The 7,723-nt window shown below is 40.1% G+C and overlaps 1 protein-coding gene across 1 annotated transcript in view; it reads left to right on the top strand.

Moving 5' to 3' along the window:
* Alpk1 (alpha kinase 1) overlaps nt 1–7,723 on the top strand; it is an 89,474-nt gene that overhangs the window by 6,614 nt on the left and 75,137 nt on the right. The window lies entirely within an intron of this gene.

The following is a 7,723-nucleotide window of genomic DNA, read 5'->3' as shown; positions in this document are numbered from 1 at the left end:
TGATTCTCAGTATATGTGAATTCTGGTTGTGGACAAGAATTATGTTTTGTTTTGCTTTTCAAGGGAACAAGGAAAAGTGTCAAAAAAATTTACAATGCTTTTGTGTGTCTACTTAGAGGAGCTCTCTCATTAAAGAACCTTGGCACTTGAAATTAGAGCTCCAGCTTACTCTGGTAAGCCACACATTAAAACCTTTAAAGTAGTTTGAGTGCACTAACAGGCAGAACCAAAAGGGAGAAGAATTTAGGCCATAGCTTTTCTCTCTCTCTCTCTCTCTCTCTCTCTCTCTCTCTCTCTCTCTCTCTCTCTCTTTCCATGCTCTATGGGGAATTTTGAAAATTATTGTTGTTTATATTTTTAATATTCCTATAAGAAACTATATTCACTTTTGTCTGGCTGATATCTCATTGGTGGGAACATTTATTTATTCTGTACATATTTTGCTGTGGCCAAATTTATACACAAGTTTTAGCATCATCTGCATGCTCCTGAGTCTCTTTTCCTCAAATATGGTTGAACTGCAGACAGCTCTGCAAATTACATGTCTGCAAGATGTGTACAATTTTGAAAGAGTAAATGTTGGATAATTTACTACTGGAGAGACCTCTAGAATTGAGAAAAGGGCAAGTCTTTCTACCTCCCTCCCAAACCCTGTCAACCTTTAGCTTAGAGAAATAATTGCCAAAATAATCTAGAAATAACTTAAAATCTGAGATGTATCTTTTAAATTCTTTCCCAGTAAGTCACCAAGATATTGTAGCATCTCTACAGGCACGAATAAGGCACTAATAATTACTTTTAACTTTTCCTTTCTTCCTCCTCCTCCTTGTCCTTCTCCTCTTCCTAATCCTCATCCTTGCCCTAGTCCTCCTCCCTCACCTTCATCCTTCTTCTTTGGAGAGGCGAGTATTGTATTTGAACAGAGGGCCTTGCCTTGTCCTTGCTGGACATGTGAGCCATGCTTCTGACCCCTTGTCCTTGATCATTTTTGAGTCTTTGTGTTTATATCTAGGCCTACCTGCATTATGATTCTGCTATTTATGTTCCCCCATAGCTGGCATATTAACCATGCACGACTATGTCCAGCTTTATTGATTGACATGGGATTTCAAGAATGCCTTGCCTGAACTGGTCTTGAACTGCAGTCCTTTTGAGTAGCTTGATTAGTGGGAGAGCCACTGTACCTGGTTCAACTTTTAAAATGCATAAGAAATACAGATATATTATAAAATCTCACATAATACGGCAAGGTGAGCCTCACTGGCCCATTGAGGTATAAAAATATCCTTCAGTCAGTGGCAGATGAGCTGGAATGAGTACATTACAAGATATTTCAGAAATGTTATGACTTCCATGCCAAAGAACTTACTGACTCCTCTTCCTTAAACATAATGCATGTCCAGCTATAACTATTGCTTAATTTATTTCAGAGAATGAAACCTTTAGTTGTAAACTGTTTGCTGCAAATTAAGTTTAAAGTTTTAGTTTCTTGAAGTTTTAGGTGCCCACAATAGATAGACTAACTGTTTTTTTTTTCTTTGCCAGTCCTGGGGGCATGGGTGCTATCCTTAGGCTTTCTCAAAGCTAGTGCTCTACCACCTGAGCCACGTACCACTTCTGGCTTTTTCTATGTATGTGGTGCTCAGGAATGGACCCAAGGCTTCATGCATGTTAGCCAGGTACTGTACCAATAGGCCACGCTCCCAGCCCGACAAAGTTCAAGCTTCTGAGGTTGTGCTATTATATTTGTTGCCTGTGTATATGGGGGAGTGACACTGACAGTGACATTTATTTTTTTTAGGATGCTATGCTTTATCTAGAGGATCTATGAATAAATAAGCTTGAATATGAATATTATCTGGTATCTAGAAAATAGAAAGAGATTACATTTTGAATAATAAATAGAGATGAACACAACTCCTTCAAGGTGTTTTAGGTGATGTATGTCAAAATTTTATCTTTGAAAGTTTGGATTGTATGCTTAGTGTAATATGAATTCAAAATACATTTTTCTGGATATTATGGCATAGGAAGCAGCTATATAGAAATAAATGGAACTGATTACTACTGCACTGAAGGAAACATGGAAACAATGTTAGAGATAATATGTAGATAGGGTAAAATTGTAAAGGTGGCATTAAAAGGCTAATCATTAGGAAATGCTGAGAAGTAGATATTCAAATGCCTTCAAACTTCTCTGGTTTAGGGATATAAAACTCATCAGTAATATCATCAGTTGAATTTCCTAGTGACAAGAAATAGAGAATACATTTGATGGTTAAAGCATTTCATCCCATTTGTCAGATTTGTTATGCTTCTGGTGTTCTGCTGAATTGTCATTAAATTGAAGGGATTCAGAAGATGATCAATATTTCTTGAAATACAGTCATCCTAAATTGTCCTAGGGGAGCTTTATAGCTCTATTTTGCTACGTTCACCAAGATATATGGATAATTGAATTTGGGGGGAATAAACCCCTTAAAATATCATCTAGGTGAAACATATAACTGTGACAATGGTCATTTAAAAATGGGCATATTTGTTGAGCATTAACTGTTATACTAAATAGAGGAAATTTAACAATAGGAATTTCCTATTTGAAAGTTGAAGAATAGGCTGGGAGCATAGCCTAGTGGTAGAGTGCTCACCTCGCATGCACAAAACCCTGGGTTTGATTCCTCGGTACCATATACATAGAAAAAGCTGGAAGTGGTGCTGTAGCTCAAGTGGCAGAGCGCTAGTCTTGAGCAAAATGTGCCCAAGGACAGTGTCCAGGCCCTGAGTTCAATCTCTACAACTGGCAAAAAAAAAAAAAAAGTTGAAGAATACAAGGAGACATTCCCCTCCCTGTCTAGATGACCTGAATGTGCATACCTTTGCTGAAAAATGACCATGAAATGATCATGACATGAATATGGTATCTATGTCCCATGCATCCACACATGTGGTAAAATTTAATTTGTAAATCTTATATAGCAAGACAGTGCTAACAATAACTGATCATAAAGAACAGTTATAACCATATAACATAGTAAAACTTGTATAAGAGAGTATCTTATATTTTTGCATCCATCTAACATGGATGGTTGGGAGAGATTATAGCGTCTACGAGGTGAAATTGCACAAGGTGATTGTAGATGTCTGCCAAGTAACTAACAGGCGGGGTAGAATATAAAGCATGGAGACAATGAGTAAAAGGATGATCCAAAGTCCCAGTCTGGACCAAGAAGGACAGGAGAAACATTATACTTTCAGGGCAGCATGCCATTAAAGACTGTGAACTGTTTTGTTTCTGGAATCTTCCGTTTAATATTTTTGTACCATAGATGACTGTGAGATTGTGGGAAGTAAAATGGTGGTAAAAAGGGCAACTGTTTGTAACAAGAAGTTTCAGGTAGCAGGACTCTTGGGGCACAAGCCGGTAAATATACTCAGGAGGTTGAAATCTGATGATCCCGGTTCAAAACCAGCTTGAGCAGGAAAGGCCAAGAGACTCATATCGCCAGTGAACTACCAAAAAGCTGGAAACAAAACTGTGGCTCAAATAGTAGCATGCCAAACTTGAGCCAAAAAAAAGAAAAAAGGAAAAGCAAATTATTTTGTTGAACATCTTCTTTGGTTCTGTCTTTCTGTTGCAACTCTTATGCACTTCATCTTGTTTTAACGCTTGCTGAAGTTTTGAGAATCAGGAATGAGTAACAAGAAGTGATGATCTGTTCTACCCATTTGCTACTGGCTGTTCACAAGATTCCACATTCTTCCTGTTGGTGTGACTTCCTCCATCTCTAATCTCAACTGTTTGCCAGAACTATGTCAGTTGTTTGGTTGAGAGGATACACTAGTCAGAGCAGACTTTCTGCAGCATTCTCTGTGCTTTCTCACCTGAGCATGAGGCTCCAGAGTCGGTCTTGGCTTTGTCTACTCTCGTTCATTCCTGCCTTCCTCACTGCATGCTTGCACTGGGCCAACAGATACTCCCCTAGGAAAGGATTTTGCTAAAGATCAGTAAGTGCTTGGCACAGATTGAGGGACGGAGATGGGCAGATGTCCAATTTTAATACAAGCATGAAAGAAAGATATATTAGCATGATAGTGTGTGAAAAAGGAAATCACGACACAAGAGAAAAAAATAGCTCTTACGGGACAGATAAACCGTAGAAGCTACAAAGCTATTTCTCAGTTATAGTTGATGGGAAAAGCTTTTCAGAGTCCAGTGAGCAGGAGAGGTCAAAGGAGTGCCTCTGACCCCAAGACTTTTCTGAACTTCAGGTTCCATCCGCTTGTGCACAGCCGGTAAAAGGCTCAGCTTCTTGTATGGTCCTGGAAAAGTGGAGTTGTGTGCTGGGATAGAAGAGTTCAAAGTGGACTTGTTGGGAATGTGCTGCTTATTAGTAACCCATGTGCCAAAACCAAGTCAATGAATGAAAATGGACCAGTTCCCAGAGAGATCTGGGCTGGAGAAGGGACTCTGATCCATGTCAACAAACTTCATAATTTGAAAACCATGAATTGGGCTGGGAGATTGTCCTAGTGAAAGAGTGCTTGCCTAGTATGCATGAAGCCCTGGGTTCGATTCCTCAGTACCACATACACAGAAAAAAACCAAAATGGTTCTAGCTTTGAGAAAGCCCAAGGATGGGCCCTGAATTCAAGCTCCAGGACTGGCAAAGAAAGAAAAAGGGTGGGGGGGTGGGGAGAGGAAGAAAACCATGAACTGAATGCAATACACAGGAGTGGGTGGAGATGGAAGAGGGAAGAGGTCTTGCCACTGGGCCTTTGAATATTTAACCATAAAGGGTCTATCTAGAAGAAGAGGAGGAGCCAGCACAAAGGGCTAGAAAGGAGTGATGAGTAAGAAATTAGAATCCATGTGGACAATTAGTGGGATATAAAATGGTGCAGCTGCTACAGAAAACCACAGTTCTTCAAGAAAGTAAAACTAGAGAGCCTATCTGAAAAATAACTAAAAAATAACTAAGGTAAAAGAGTGGGGAGCAAGGTTCAAATGGTAAAGCACCTTCCTATCAAGTGAGGTCCTGAGATCAAACCCCAGTACTGTGGAGAAAAGGAGAAGGAAGAAGGGGAGGAGGAGGTGAAAAAGGAAAGAGAGAGGGAGAGAGAGGGAGAGGGAGAGAGGGGGGGGGAGATTGTCAGTGCCTGAAGAAGGGACTGTAGCAGCACTGGCGAAGAGATGGGATTGGAAGATCAGTGTAGAAATTAACAATCCAAAGGAGAACCTAGGAGAGCCTTGCACAGGCAAGAAGAGGACATGAGAGAGGAAACTGTGTCATGAGATACAGCTGGTGGTGACAGTAAAATTCCCCAACTACAGGATGTATGCTAAAGGGGAAAAGAACAAAAGATTGCTGTCAGCAAGGGTCTTGGTTCAGGATCATCACATTTAAGTTTTGAGTTTATAAGTGGAAGAGTGCTGGAGCATCTAATAAATACCTTTGACTTATCAGCCTTCCTCCATACATCTGGTCATTGTAAAATAGTCTAATAGCTGGGCCCAAGTGGCTCATGGCTGTAATCCTAGCTACTCAGGATGCTACGCTGAGCATTATGGATTGAACCCAGTCAGGGCAGGAAAGTCCACAAAATTCTTCTGTCCGATTAACCAGTAAAAAGCCAGAAGTGGAGGTATGGCTCAATTGGTAGAGCTTTGATAGAAATAGCTAAGGGACATCAACCCATGCTATGAGTTCAAGCCCTAAGTGTACACACACACACACACACACACGCATGAAATCAAATAGAATAATAGTGTTAATAACCTTTCCTGCTCCATAAAGAGGTTAAGCACACCTTGCATTGATATTTTTACTATTCATTTGATTAACAAGTTCTTTCTCCAAAGATAGTACCACTGTCACTTGTATCATTGCTACATTGAAATAGTATAGATTCTGGGAGAGTGCATTAGTGATTTTTTCCCCTAAGATAAAATTCAAAAACATTAATGTAGTCTTACTGAAATGAAGTTTGAATAGGTTAAGTGAATAACACATTATTATTTCCATGTTTCACAAAAATGTTATAACTACATGTTGTAAATTATGTAGACTCTTGTTGTTCTGTGGGTTAGCCTATGGGTTCTTATGAATTAGTAAAAACGAGGCATCTAGATCAAAGTGTGAATAGTTACATACATGCAGATCAGTGGCACCAGAAGAGGGCAGCAGTGAGACACGAGGGAGAACTGGTTTACCAGCTCTGAACCTGGTCACTGAAGAGAATGACTGGAATTGCACAGTGGTAGGTGCTGATGTGATTACAGCCGGCACTGATTTATTGGGGTAGGGGAGGGAAAAGGCAGAAAATATGGCATAAAAATGTTCAGAGTTTTCTGAAGATCAGACTCATAATTCACTGTTTGAGGAAAATGTCTGGTACAACGGATGAGGTTGACACTAATGGGTATTCTAAAAATTCCTCTACTCAGCCTAAATGAGGCTCCACCTTTGGAAACAAATAGCAAAGAATAGAAACTCAAATATAACTGACAATAAAGTAATGATCTCCAAGAGTAAAACTTAAAAGGTAATCCTTAGAGAAAATTGGTCAGAAGCATGTATTTCAAGATTTTTTTTTTACTGCGAGACAATGCTCTTGTGTGTCCCTAGATCACAGGCCTTGCTCCTTGAATGGGTCTTCATTTACCATGCATAGGGCACTGGTGGCTCACCCCTGTAATCCTAGCTACTCAGGAGACTGAGATCTGTGAACTGTGGTTCAAAGCCAGTCTGGGCAGGAAAGTCTGTAAGACTCTTCGTTACAGTTAACCACCCAAAAAAGTTGGAAGTGGAACTGTGGATTTGGTGCTACTGCACCAACTTTGAGCTAAAAAGCTAAAAGACGTCACCCCATCTCTGAATTCAAGCCCCATACCAATGTGAATAGTCTGCGGAGAGGCTCAGGGCTGGTCAGGATACTCTTGCTATCGTAAGCAGACAGGGCACAGTCTTGCTGGGGTTTATGGAACATGGCTGGACTGGTGTGGAGTTGTAGGAAGCTCTTTTGCCATTTCTGGCTGTATTGTCTGCTATTTTTCAGCATGTGGAGAAGAAGCGCCATTCTTTCCTGCTGGCTAAAGCAGCCTGCTACCATATGCAGGAGGCATGGAGAAACTTCAAAGGGAGTGGAAGAGGCGGGTTGAGAAAGCCTGAGGCAATCATTTAGGTTTGAAAAAGACAAAAGAAAATAAAGGAGGTCAATAATATGGATTTGCCTACGGTGAAGTTGGCCCCAACACCAACTCCTCATTTCCCTTTCTAGCTTGGTGAAATCAGCTAACCTGGAGTAGTTTTAGCATCCTGAACTACATCAGGAAAAGAACAGCCCTTCAGAAAATGTCCCTCAGGGCCAAACTAGATAAGTTCTTAGTTCAATGATGTAATTACTCAGTAAATACTCGCTATTATTCAGAACTTGTTAGTGCTTTTGTAATGCAAATAGAATAAGGACTCATGTTTTTCTGCTAATAACAGGAGAAAGTGATTTTTTTTTCCAGTAGTAAAACATATATTGCACAAATATTCACAATTACCTTTTCAAACTAATTCCCTCAGTGGAACAGTCAGCCGGCAATTCATACTGACCAGCTGGTGCCAGTGGCTGCCTTCTGTAACCCTCAGGAGTCTGAGATCTGATAATCATGGTTTGAAGCCAACTCAGTGAGACTCTTATTTCCAATTAGAAAAAAAAAAAAAAAGCCCAAAGT

The sequence above is a fragment of the Megascapheus bottae genome, chromosome 23 (assembly GCF_031878675.1).
Source record: "Megascapheus bottae isolate mThoBot1 chromosome 23, mThoBot2.hap1, whole genome shotgun sequence".
Classification (NCBI taxonomy): Eukaryota; Metazoa; Chordata; class Mammalia; order Rodentia; family Geomyidae; genus Megascapheus; species Megascapheus bottae.
This window is presented reverse-complemented; position numbering and strand designations above follow the sequence as displayed.